Source organism: Rhinopithecus bieti, unplaced genomic scaffold, assembly GCF_001698545.2.
Source record: "Rhinopithecus bieti isolate Rb0 unplaced genomic scaffold, ASM169854v2 scaffold_3948, whole genome shotgun sequence".
In the NCBI taxonomy this organism is placed as follows: domain Eukaryota; kingdom Metazoa; phylum Chordata; class Mammalia; order Primates; family Cercopithecidae; genus Rhinopithecus; species Rhinopithecus bieti.
Window position 1 is genome coordinate 1,055,402 of NW_016804646.1, and position 13,653 is coordinate 1,069,054.

At 44.8% G+C, this 13,653-nt stretch overlaps 1 protein-coding gene across 1 annotated transcript in view; it reads left to right on the top strand.

Annotated features, from left to right (window-relative positions):
* PDE10A (phosphodiesterase 10A) overlaps nucleotides 1–13,653 on the top strand; it is a 702,663-nt gene that overhangs the window by 153,276 nt on the left and 535,734 nt on the right. The window lies entirely within an intron of this gene.

Sequence of the window (13,653 nt, forward strand, 5' to 3'; positions counted from 1 at the left end):
GGTTCCAGTGTGCAGAACAGTGCCCGCCACATAGGAGGCGCTCGGTAAATGCTTGTAGAATGAAAGCATCAAGAGCAAGAATGGGCTGCTTCTGTGGGTTGATTTTCCTGTATGGTGTGTTTATTTTATTTCCCAAACTTGAACCTGAGAAAAAAGAAGTAAAATAGCTAGCTTATGGAAATTTAATCAGTGGCTCTGGGTAAAACTCAATGTGGCAATATATGGTAGGCCAGTGGGATAAATACACAGAATTTTTTGCTAACTGGCACTGTGCATCCCTTCTGAAAAGTCCCTGAGACAGTAGCACATGTGACCTATGCTATTGAAATGCAAATTTCCATTGAATGCAATAATGTGTAACCCAAAGATCCAGTGAAATGAAAGCAGCATTTAGGTTCGGGGAAATTTGTTTAGGCTCAAAAGCAATTCACATCTTAATGGTTCAGATTTAAGTTAACTTTGTTCTTATCTCTTTGAGAACTACAAAAATCTTTTAGTTCCCTTCACTGTTGCCAAAAACAAAACCCAACCAACCCACAAACAAGAAAATCTGCTGGCTTACACTGTGGGAGTTGGCTTGCTTCAAAGCAAGACGTTATCAGAAATGACGTCAGAGGCAGGCCTGTGCGTTTGCAGAATTCAGCTCATTAGCATGTGAGTGTTCTAACTCTTGTTTAGATGATGGCCCTGTGGCTAGCTCACCAGGTTACCTCCCTGCGTATTCTGTACATGTTTCCTTGCTAACGTGTTCGTAATCATCCTATAGATCGCTATCACGCAAGGCAGTGAGTTTTCCATACTCTGTGCCATAGTAGAAGTGTTATCTGTGTCCTGTGTTAAACAATGCAGAAAAATATTCTTATTACACATGTGTAGCTAATAAATCAGAAGTCATCAACGTTCAGTAACGTATAGCCGCTTGTGTGAGCTTAATTACAGCCACCATCAGCTTGCAGAATGGCTCTGCTCTTACAGTCACCCTGACTTTTGTTGAGAGCTCTGCAAAGCTCCTGGTACCCATGGGTGCTTTTCTTCAGTCCCCTGCCCAAGTGTTGCAGCTGCCCCTGTGTAAACGGCAACTTCTCAGGGCTGACTCAGCCATGTCCTAGGACCTAAAGGGTAGGAAGTGAATTTCAGCCTGTCTGGCTCTATCTACCGTGATTAGGTGTGTATGGTAGAAGAGGAGCATAGTCAGTTACTTGGCAAAATGCCATCAAAACATTTTTGCACTGGTGTTGGCAACGTCTCCTGCTGTCTTCTGAAAATAAACACTCCCTAACGTGTGTTTTGCAGGAGTCGTCCCACCCAAAGGCCAGAGATTTCTGCCACAGTATTTTCCATCTGTACCTAGTTGGAAAATCTTTCAGAAGTAGAGACACCATGTACAGCACCTAAAAGGAATACCGACAACTTCGTGAGAGAAGCTGCAGTCCCTCAAACGAAGAGAACAGCTTTTTTCAGGCATCCGGGTTTTCTTCCCCAGGAAAGGGAGAAAGGAAGGGATGCTAGCTCGGCTTCACTCCCACAGGGCTTGCGGCTTTCACTTCTCATCCAGTTTTGCTTTTATTTGGTTTCCAAATTGTTCATTTCAATTGCTCATATTTCTTCCTTCCACAAACCACTTAAAGGAGAAACAGCTCTCCTTTTGGGAATTCCTCAGAGGATTGTCAGGCCTTCCTTTTTGAATTGCAACTAGGTTCAGCAAAGGCTTGTGGACTGATGATGCACACTGTGGTGAGAAGGGCTGAGGGGATGCAAAGAAAACTGAAAGCACACAGAGTCGCTAACTCTAACATCCTTCTTGGCCCCTGGACCGAGGCTCACGCCTGCCTTCATACCGGGTGGTGCAGTGGCCAAGACTCTCTAGGATTGTGGGTTTGCCACTTGGGAGGATTTCTCTTTTAAGGACAATTTCCTTGGTGACATAACTTTACTTACTCAACCATAACTGCACTGCACCTCGGTACTTCCGATGGAGGGGATCGAATGATAATCACAGGCTTCTCTGGAAACTTGGCAGGGCTTCCTGGGTCTATAAAGCACAAGGTGTGACTCATGGCCCCTATTCCACAGGGCACAGCTGTCCCCAGGCTGGGAGGTGAAATGATCGTATCTACTTTAACATGTCTGGTCTGCATGGGGGCATTAACATTTCTTGACCTGCAAGGCACAAAGAGTCCGTTTTCTGGTCGATCCCATAAGCATCGCCAAAAGGATGACAAAAAATGATTGTGGGCTGTCATGTATTCTGTAAACTGCCCTCAATCACCAACCCGCCCCCGTGCTTACTCCCCAAATTCAGACACTTTTTTCTTTCTTTACCCACTCTTAAAATCACTGCCTTATACAGACAAGGCAGTGGGTTTTTCGTTTTGTTCTTTATCATGGAGACATTCCTATTTAATTAATTAGTGAAAGTTTGGAGGTCTCATACCTAGGCATCGGTCAGATTTACAATCTTATTAAACATACCAAAGAGAATATAATAAATCATGTACATATTTTGCAGATGTTGGCAGATTTATGCACCAAAGGAAGCTGTATGTCAAACGGTACAATTTAATGCTTGTTTCCTATGTTCAGTTGATTCCAGATAGCTTTAATATTTTCCTTATGAGGTTTAACAGCACATAAATAACGTCCCACAAGCAAGCTTTATGCTTAAAGGAGAAACACTACTCTCTTTGACCTGACCGTAGCTGTTTCAACATGTCCGCTAGATTCCAACAGGACCTATTAGCACTAGTACTATTTTCCCATATAAGTGGGTTTTCCTCTCAATTCTTTCTCAAATTTCCTCAAATTTTACCTTATTTTCCCCTGAGTATGTGGTTTGTGCAGCTCTCTCCTATGAACTGCTCTCATTTAGAATTGCATGAACATAGCCACTGTAACCTTGACCTTCGACATTTTGGTGTAAATTGTAGAAAAACATGTAAGGTTGTTATTTTTTTTTCTCCTTTCCATTCAGTTAGATTGCCATTTGTGATAATTTTTTAAGTAAAAACATTTGTTGCTAACCCCCACATCACATGAATTTTAAATCTGTAACTCCCACTTTCACGTCTGGAGTTCACTGGAAGCTTTGGTAGATCAGACCCTGTAACATTGAAACCAGTTTTCATCACATGCCCTGATCTCAGAAAGGAACTTTGTTTACAGCACGATGCAGTGACTCTCAGATCTCATAGCCCATCAAGTAAACGATAAGAACGCTTTAAATCAGCAGAAGTTTTTATGTTCAGGATTATATCACTTCTTTATATAGCTCTTAAATAAGCTCCCTGGATGCTAATAAGCATAATAGCGAATCCTTCCATAACTATAAAACTGAGAAGATACAGGAGTCTGTCAAAAAGTGTGTCCAAGGGTTAATGAGAATCGCCGTTTGTGTTTCTTTTGAAAGGAGCTACTTGGCCACAAGCAGCAGGCAGGGGCCTATGAGCTAGTATTTTAACCAGCTCCCAGGCAGGGTTCATATTGAAGATTAGGACTCCTTCCTCTACCCGATGATGCTGGTATTATCATGCTGTTATTTCTTTAATATAATTCTTTTCAATCTCCTTAAATTATGATTAAAGAATAAAATAAGCATTGGGAAAATAGTGAAAATAAAATAAAGGTTATCAGGTCAAAATGAATAAGGTTTTAAAACTATTTCTAGTCTGACTTGGGGTTTTAAAACATATTGAACCTTTAAGTTAACTTTTATATAAAGAACTTAACATTCTAGAATTACAGTAATTCATGAGACATTTCCAAACTCAGTTTCAATTAGAGGGTGTTAAGTACTGCATGTTCATTTTTGAAAGTGGAGACTGGAGAGAGTTAGAACACCTTAGGTGCTCCCTATTAAATTTCACCAATTATCAATTTGCATATTATACAACACACTTTTCTCTGAAGCCTTCCAGATAAGTTTTCCTGAGAAAGACTTGCTGTGAGCGTGCTTACAGAACTTGAACCTGGACACGGAACAGGTCAACTTTCCTCTGTCCTCGGTTCTGCTTCTCGTCTTTTCAGTATTCCGAGGCCCTCTGACCTTAACAGTGACCCTGATGAGAATGACTTCCAACTCCACAGCTCAAACCATGGCCCCCCGCAGTGCTCCAGCCCCAGGGACAAATGGGCCTGTGCCCTCCTTCAGGAGGATGATAGTTTCAGAAAGTCTCACACTAAAATGAAGTTTGGCTTGGTTCCCTTTCCCAAAATGCATCCCACCTGCGAGGTACCCCACACCAGCCTCCCCTGCGAGGCAGCCCCCGACTTCCCTTCCCACCCAACGGTCTTCATTTCAGAACCTGTGCAGTGCTCCAGAGGCCCGTCTGCCCTGTCTGCCATGGTGGGGTCAGAGCTCTGCCGGAAGTGCTCCCGCTGCTCCAGGTGTGGGCTTCAGGCTCTCAGGTTAGCTCAGAGCCACCCGCACAGGTCTCTCCTTAGGCACTGACTTGAGCCTTTTGCTCCTCAGATGAAACCTGCAGTGACTGCTCTGCCCCTCTGGGATAGGCTCAGGCTTCCCTCTCTAGTGTGGGTTTATTTTCTCTGCACCTGTCGCACCAACATTCCCATCTGCTGTGGCCTGAATGCGTCCCCCAAATTCATGTTGAAACCCAGTCCCCATTGTGGTGATAGGAAGAGGTGGGCCTTGGCGGGGTGATGAAGGCTTGGGGGCTCTGCCCTCAGAGATGTGGTTGGTGTCCATGGAAAGGAGGCTTCAGGGAGCCTGCCTGTCCCTTCTACCATTGAGGACACAGCCAGCAGGCCCCATTTGTGAGGAACAGGCCCTCATCAGACACGCAGGGGCCCTGACCTTGGACTTGCAGACTCCAGAACTGTCAGCAATACATTTCTGTTGTTTAGAAATCACTGAGCCGAGGGTATTTTGTTGCAGCCGAGGTGATGGACTAAGTGACTCCCTCTTCCTGAAGGGAACTTGGCTCCTGCGCTTGGGGAGGCTGGTGCATGCCTGTGTGTGTATCTGCTCTGCGATGCCCTCTGCTGCACTTCTGCTCTGTCCAGAATCCACTCCACCTTTTCAGGGCCACCTTCTGAGCCTATAGAGGCATCTTCACACCCCAGATTCTGCTGCTGTGCAGTTCATTGCACTCACCCAGCACCATGGCTTGTAGCCTTATGTGGAACCTGGGACCTGGTCTTCTCACACTTGCCCAAAGGCACTTCCTCCTTAGGGGCTGGGTGCTGGCTGACCCTAGGCTCTCAGGTGGGCTGAGCACAGTGCGGCCTCACAGTGTATTTGTGGCATGGCCTTCTTCACCTCTAAGAACAACTCACATTTGTGTGCCTGGTCTTAATTTTCAAAGCTCTCTCCAATCTTCACAGCACTTTCAGGTAGACAAGGCAGATGTTGTGATGCCAGTTTCATTGAGGAAGCATCAAGCTTCAGGGAAGTGGAATAAAGTGTGTGAGGTTAGTCCCAGGCTAATTCAGGGTCAGGGCAGAAGCCAGAGAAGGGTGATGCTCTCATTCCAAGTCCGTTTTCACTGCATGATATAGTCTGTAACTTAGGAGGCATGACTCTTGCCTCTTCCACCACTAACTTGCTGTGTGACTATCGGCAAGTTACTTCACCTCTCTGTGCTGGGTGAGACAGTGATGAGGATAAAAATGAAAAGATCTGGGCACAGTGCTTACGACAGTCCTTGGCCCACAACAAACGCTGATGTATTGCAGCAAACATCACTAAAATGAGCATGGAAAGCATCAACAGTTCCATACGCCCTCGAGGAGGAGGCCTGGATGAATTTCCAAAGTGAGCTTGCATTTGCTCTCTGTTACTCATTTAACCCACTTGAAAAGTTACAGTCAGTGGGTGCTGGGCTGCTGCAGCACACAAGGGAGCTGGATTTAAATACGAATGCCTACGTTTCTTTAGCATATGCAAAGGCCTAACTGCCAAGCTCCATATAACAGTAATTACAGAACTGTTGAGGGACTCTAATGGGTACATTTGTGGCACTAAGTGGCTTATTTAATGGAAGTCATGCAGTTATATCACCAGCCTGGATGAAAATAGAGAGATCAATGCTGTCATCTCTAGCTCTGAATTACCTGGCTTTTGTCTGGTTGATTGATCGTGACAATCTTAACATTTAAAAAAATGTATAATATTATCTTTCAAGTTTTTAATATGTCAAAGACAAACCCATTAAGATTTTGTTTAGGTTAAGCTATCAAGTGTATCTAATTTTAGGGGGAAGGACCATGGTTATATGACACAATTCACCTTGTTAAGCACATCTACAAAACCTTTTTCCAACTTGTCCATATGTATTTTTCCTTTTTTTATTCTATCCCAGTTTTCTCGAAAGGAGCTCTGCGGAAGTGGGGAGTGTTGGGACCACAGTAACATTGCTTAGCGATTCAGGTTGGCAAAAATCACAATAAAAATGAAAAACTCCTGGCATAATTTGCATCATAGTCATAGTTGAGATAACTGAAGCCCCACGCTGCTCTGGCCATTAGAATTTTCACCTGGAGAAGCTAGAAAGCTGTCTCTGAGCACGAAGTCACTCATTTATTCCAGAGCCATCCTCTTCCTCTTGCACAAGACATATGCCGCTTTCTCAGTCTGAGAAGCACTGTCACAGTGGACTTCTTCCGCATTGGGTCTTTTTCCTCCACCCCAGAGCCAGGATAACCCTAGCAAGTGCCCACCAACCAGAGTGATGACTTAAGGTTAGGGTTGTTTTGAACCCCCGGGATGGGAGACACAGCCTCCACATCGAACTATTGTAATGTTCAGAGAGCAAGCAGCCATTACCTTCTCACAGAGCTGGAGCTAACATTAAGTGCCCACTGCTCAGAGCCAGCAACGGTGTACGCGCTGGGAGACAGTGAAGGAGGTGGCTGTATGCTCGAACTGGCCCCAACAGCAACATCCACACCAAGAAGTCAGCAGGTGACAAAAACCCACCCTGGCCAGCAATGGCCACAGGGCCAATCTCCACGGGCCCTTTGGAGCCATCTGGGAACAATGGGTCCGTGAACTTTGGTGTGGCAAAGTGGGCACCCAGCAGGAGAGGGTGCTCTTGGGAAGGCCTGCCCTGTTCTCAGCTCTGCCCTGAATCAGTGTATTGATTTTCACCAGTGAGTCAGAAAAACAAGACTAAACTCAGTTTTGCAATGATGGCACTCCAAAAGTAGACTGAAACTCAAAAGTAAATTGAAGAGACGACCATTCAAAGTCCTTAAATTAAATTAATTGACTGGCACCTACTGTTGGCAAAGTACCACGCTGATAGCTTGTCAACAAAGGTGAATAAAACCTGTTGGTTTTAAATTTAGTTAAAAATAACTGAATTTTGAATCCTCTATTAAGAGACAATGTAGACAGATAATTTCCAAATCAAGTTCTAGAAGGGCTATCTCCAAAATGGGGTGCTGAGCCCCCAGGCGTGTTCATGGACTCTCGCTGGGGAGTGAAAAGAAAATCTGAGAATATTTCTGAACACCTATTTTTATATTACACTTATATTTCTAATTTTAGTGCACATTTTATATTGCATGTAATATATTAGTATGTTGGTCCTTTACTTTGTATTTTACTAAAAAGTAGACAAAAAATAAGAGTGTGTTAAAATTCCTGTATCAATAGAAATGGACATTCAAGGTAACCATTTCGAGTGGTCTGTCCTACAATATGCTAGAATGGCAAGTGTGCACCTTGAAGACACACAGAGCTTCGCTGAGTCTTCCCACATTCATCTCCTGCAGTTTTGGTGGCTTGGGAGATGGTGTAATTTGTGAGGTGAGCCAATGCCTTCAAATACTCAGTCGTGTGCAACTGCTATTCTTAAGGGGACATCTGCTTTTTTTTATATATTAATGACTAGAAGTGATTGCTGAGGAAAGGGCAAGCAAGCAACATTTTAGGGAAAAATGGATCAGCTCTAAAATGGAGCAAAAGGAAATTCTTGTTAAGTAAAATTAAAAATTCATGATTTCCAATGCTCTTGTTGCTGAGAGGTAGTTTCTAAGCTCAAGATAAGGAAACCTGCTTCAATATGTCTGGACTGATTGCAGGTACCTGTGTGAGGGAGATAAAGATGGAGCTGGGGATGGAGACAGGAATGTAGATGAGGGTGTAGATGGGGATGGGGATAAAGATGAGGATGGAAATTGGGATGAAGATGAAGATGGGAATGGAGATGAGGATGGAGATGAGCATGGGGATAGAGATGGGGATGAAGGTGGAGATGGGGATGGGGATGAAGGTAAAGATGGAAATGAAGATGGAGATGGACATGGAGATGGAGATGGGAATGGGAATGTAGTTGGAATGGGGATGGAGATGAAGACAGAGGTGCATATGGGGATGGAAATGAAGATGAAGAACTGAATGGAGATGAGGTTGGAGATAGGGCTGGAGATGCAGATAAGGATGGAGATGGGTTGGAGTTGGAGATGGGGATGGGGATGGGGATGGAGAGAGAGATGAAGATGGGGATGGAGATGTGGTTGTAGATGGGGATGGAGATGCAGATGGGGATGGAGATAGAGATGCAGATGAGGATGAAGATGGGAATTGAGTTGGAAATGGGATGAATTGGAGATGGGATGGGGATGGGGATGGCATGGGGATGAGGATGAAGACAGATGCAGATGGGGATGGACATGAAAATAACAATGGAGATGAGGTTTGAGATGGGGATGGAGCTGGAGATGGTGATGGGGATGGAGACAGGGATGGAGATGATAAGAATGGAGATGAGGTTGGAGATAGGGATGGAGATGGAGATGCAGATGAGGATGAAGATGGGGATGGAGTTGGAAATAGGGATGGGGATGGATAGAGAGATGCAGATGGGGATGGAAATGGGGATGGAGTTGTGGATGGGAGTGGAGATAGAGATGCAGGTGAGGATAAAGATGGGAATTGAGTTGGAGATGGGATGTAATTGGAGATGGGGTGGGGATGAAGACAGAGATGTAGATGGGGATGGAGATGAAGATAAGAATGGAGATGAGGTTGGAGATGGTGATGGAGTTGGAGATGGAGACAGAGTTGCAGATGGGAATGGAGATAGCAATGGAGATGATAAGAATGGAGATGAGACTGGAGATGGGATGGAGCTGGAGAAGGGGATGGGGATGGAGACAGAGATGCAGATGAGGATGGAGACAGGGATGGAGATGATCAGAATGGAAATGAGGTTTGAGATGGAGATGGAGATGAGGATGAAGATAGAGATGGGAATGGAGATGGACACAGACATCAGGATAGAAATGGGGATGGGGATGATGAGGATGGAGCAGTTTAGAGAAATAGAGAGGGCCCTTGAACCAGGATGAGGAACCTACTTCATTTCCCACCATGGACTTACGTAGAGAGCACTCTCTCATCTTTCAGAATTGTTTCTCCATAGGAATTGGGGACTGGAACTCTCCAGAAGTTGTAAAGATGTTGTGTGGTCAGTCAATCTATTGGGAATAGAATTGGGAAAAAAAGAAATCTAATTTACATTGAAATGTAAGTTGCTGATTACCAATTTTTTAAACTTAAACATCTTGACCACTTGTTGAAGGGAAAATTTACAACTGTAGTCAATTTCTCATTAAAAGTTTGAGATAAATATGATCGTTCTTAAGGAATCTCTTTATAATTTATTATGCAGCTGTAGTGATTATAATTCTCTGAGCACCTCTGCTGAAAGACACTATTTAAAGCATAAAGTACTTTTGAATATTAACTCATCAATTCTATCAACACCCTTGTGAGGAAGGTGGGTGGCAAAATGACTCATTCGAGGTCACATTAGTAAGTTAGTGATAGAGTTTGGCATACAGAAAAAGTTTCTGGACTTTTTAGAAATATTCCTTTCATTGAACTAGTCCTATCAAGCCAGGAAAGGATTACTAACCTGGAAAATCCATGGACAGCCACAAATGTCATATATTTTCATTCATTCCATACACCAGTCATGGCTCCTGATTGCAAATCATAGAAACCAACTCAGAAGCAGAGAAGAAACTTAGTGGAAGACATCAGTTAGCTGGCAGTATCATGGAATGTCCTGGAAACCAGGCCCAGAAAATGGACAAGGGCAGAGGGAGGCCAGGCTTCAGATCACAGGTAGTGCCAGTTGCCAGTCTAGACTTTGGAAACCCTGGATGGAATGGAACAAATAGCAGACATTCTGCCCTTTGACATTCGTCATTTGCAGATGAGGAGAGAGAGGAAGAAAAAGTTTCAGTGATTTGCCTTAGATCTCACAAGTAGGAAGTCACTGTTGGAATTAGAGTTCAGGTCTTCTAAACCCTCCCATCCAATTCAACAAAAATATTCCCTAAAGAAATACTTACCAAATTAAAATAAATGGTCTTAAAGTAGTGGTTGCCCAGGGCTGGGGGAAGAGAAATGGGGAGTGACTGAAAATGGGTACAGAATTTCTTTTGGAGCTGATGGAAATGTTTTGGAATTAGATGGTGGTTATGGTTGCACAATCTTGAAAATATACTGGAAACCACTGGATTGTACATTTTAAAGGGTAAATTTTGTGGCTTGTAAATTATATCTCAATTAAAACATGGAAAATATGTCAATAAAACCCGAATTTGTCTTACATAAAGAAAACAAAGGTCAAAAAAGTCTTAGAAAATTCTAGTTTATATTTATTATTTCCTGGCTTTACTTCGTTTTGGCCAAAAGGCATTCCATTGATGTGGGCTTTTCAGTAACTACAGGAAATGGTGAATGGGATGGTATGATTTTAAAGTGAAAACTTATTCCCCCAAAGGGTTTACAAGAGGTTATAAATTGTGGGAAGGGAACGGAATTGTTTTATAATGTTTCTCAAACCCTACAATTACTGTAGGTTTACATCATTTGCTCGCCTTTCTAGTTCACGGGCAGAAGGAAGCTTGTACGTTTCTAGTTCTCTAACTTCCTCTCTTTCCCGAGTTACTAGCAAGGCACTGCTTTTAAAAACAGGAGAGATATGAATCAGCAGATTACTTAGAGGAACTTAGGACTCCTTGAGTGAAACATCATTCACAATTAGCGAGGTGTAACCTAGATGAATCGATTTTCTAAAAGAACCTCCGGCAGCAAATGTTTACTTAACATTTTAAGCTAAAAACTTGGGCAAAAGATTAAACATAGACCCAACATAGTTTATGATACAGCAGATAAAGTAATGTTTGAAAGCAGAGAAAGGAAGAAAATTAATAAATGAAAAGAGAAAAAAACATACAGAGGAAAGAATAGATGATTTTAACTCTGCGGCCATACGTGGGTATACTAATGACATTGTCTCAGAATTGCAGCTTGAAGTACGTTAGTTATGTTCTTAGTAAGCACTATAATCTTGTTCTTTCTTACAGTATTTCATTTCTCTGGGCCTCTAATTTCCTGATTTGGAGTTTGTATTACTCCTAAGCTTTGGGGGAATTCAGAGGTACCCTGGGAGGTGAGTTTTCCTCTTCCCCCTCTGACCCCCAACTTTCAGCTCCAGGAGGACAGTGTGCCCTTGAGGGCAAAGCCAATCTGAACCTGTCATTTCTCGGCTTGGGTCCCGGATATCACTGACCGCAGAGGTCACTGCCCCGAGGCAGGATTCTCTCAGTGACCCATGTGGCAGACAACCTGGTACATAGATTAGTGCTAGCATGTGATTAATTATAAGGTAATCAATACTGTAAGACTTAATCAGAAGCAGAAACAGCACGTTGTTTAGAATAGAAGAGCTGCCTGACAACTGCAGTATCCGCAGATAGTCATGGAGGCCGAAGGGCTTGCCCCATGGTGTTAGCAGCTCAGAAAGGCCCCTAAGAGGGGCTGTGCCAACGTGTGCCAGTCAGAACTTTTCAAAACAAACGTAATGGGTGCTAGACTCTCAGAAGAGAGGTAGAAGTACCCTCAAATGTTTCAGGAAATAGTCATTTGTTCAATGAGACCTGTGTGTAGGGTTGTGACATCATAGGAAGAGGCCTGGTGTAGCCTTGGACAATCTGCCGTCCACTCTGAGTCTTGCTTCTCACCAGTCACAACAATGACAGCAAGCACAGAGCACCCACAGCTCACCAGAAAACTTGGCTCCTGCCAGCTCAGAAGACGGAGGCTTTGGACAGGCAGAGAAAACAGGGAAAGTGTTTTAGATTGGGCAAAAGGTTTGAGCACTGTGACATGATTCACATTTTCCCCGATAAAAGGCCATGCTTCAGAAGAAGACAAGTCCAGCTGGGAGACAGCAGCTTGTCCAGACGTGGGAGATAGCCTGGTGTGAGGCTGAACGAGAGCAAACTGCTAATACTGGATGATTTTCTGACCTACAAAAATGATAATTTCTCATGACTCAACTTACTCTGCCTGGTTCTGCCTTTCCTGGGTCCTACTCAGCCCGGCCCTGCCCTGGGAAATGCTCCCCCTCCTCCTGTACGCTGCTGGCTGTGCCAAGGCCGTTCTGAGCTGGCAGCCCAGCTCCGGGGGGCTCCCTGTTCTCCAGGTGCATTGGCGGGAGCTCCAGTCTCTCAGCCCTGCAGGGTCCTCTCACACCAGTCCAAGAAACGGGGTGTAAGGAAGCTACCCCATCTGCAAAGCCCTCCCTGGAAGGGCTATGAGACATCAGCCCCGATCCTACCAGGAGGCTTCCCTGGGGCTCTGTGGGCATCCGTGAGCTTAGACCAGCGGGGAGGAAGGCAGCTTGTGCAGCAGAGCTGGCGAGCACAGGAGGCGCAGGCAGTGCGGAGCTTGCCCTGGCCACAGAAGCAGAATGCACCCTGGATGCCAGTGGCCTGAGGGAGAAAGATCAGGATATAAAGGAAAACTGTTGGACGGTGACCAGCGGAATGGACCCAGGGCAGCCTGGGCTGGCACATCTGCCAAAGCCCGTCCTTATAAAGGAATATCCCAAGACATTTGAGTGAGAAAGTGAGGCAGGAGCAAAGAAAAATAAATTTGTTTTAAAGGCTCCATTTTATCATTGTTAAAATATTATAGATTGCAGGTCTCTGGGGCTGGTGGTATGGGAGTCACCCATTGGGATCCAGCCTTGTGATGACCTGCAGAGTTTCTGACACATCCGAGGACCGCTCTTCTCCACCTCTCTCTCTGCACTGCGTCCTTGCTGACTGCCTTCTGTGCACTGCGTCCTCCTGAATGAAATCTGCAGCCCACAAGTGCTCCAAAAGGCTGGACTCTGACTCGGTCAGCCTCTGTTGACACCCCTGGCTCCTGAGTTCCCAAGCCCTGGCTGGGCCTTTCCACTTGGAGCCCTGGCTTCTAACCCTGCCCGTGCACTGAGCTGAAGGAAGCGAACTCCTCTCACTTCTGCATCCCCAGCTCTGCTGTGGCATTTTGTAGAAACTGGTACTTATGATGGCTCCACGTGGGCTCCCCTTCCCTGCCAGCTGGCATGATGCCTGGCCACTTTTCAAACATCCCCTGTTGACTCTCTGTCTCTCTATCTAGATGTGAGTCTCTGGATGGCAGCCACTCTCGTTCACCTGGAGTCGCTGCCTGCAGGACAGAGCCAAGACCAGCCGCATGGTGCTGAGTAGGGGAGGGAGCTATTGTGCTGAGGAGGAATTTTGTGGCAGAGAGAGGCAAATACTTGCTCTGGGTCCTGTGGTTTGTGAAAAGAAGTTGAGCTGGGATTCCAGATCTGTGCCTTCCAAGTCCCTGCTGCTCTTCAC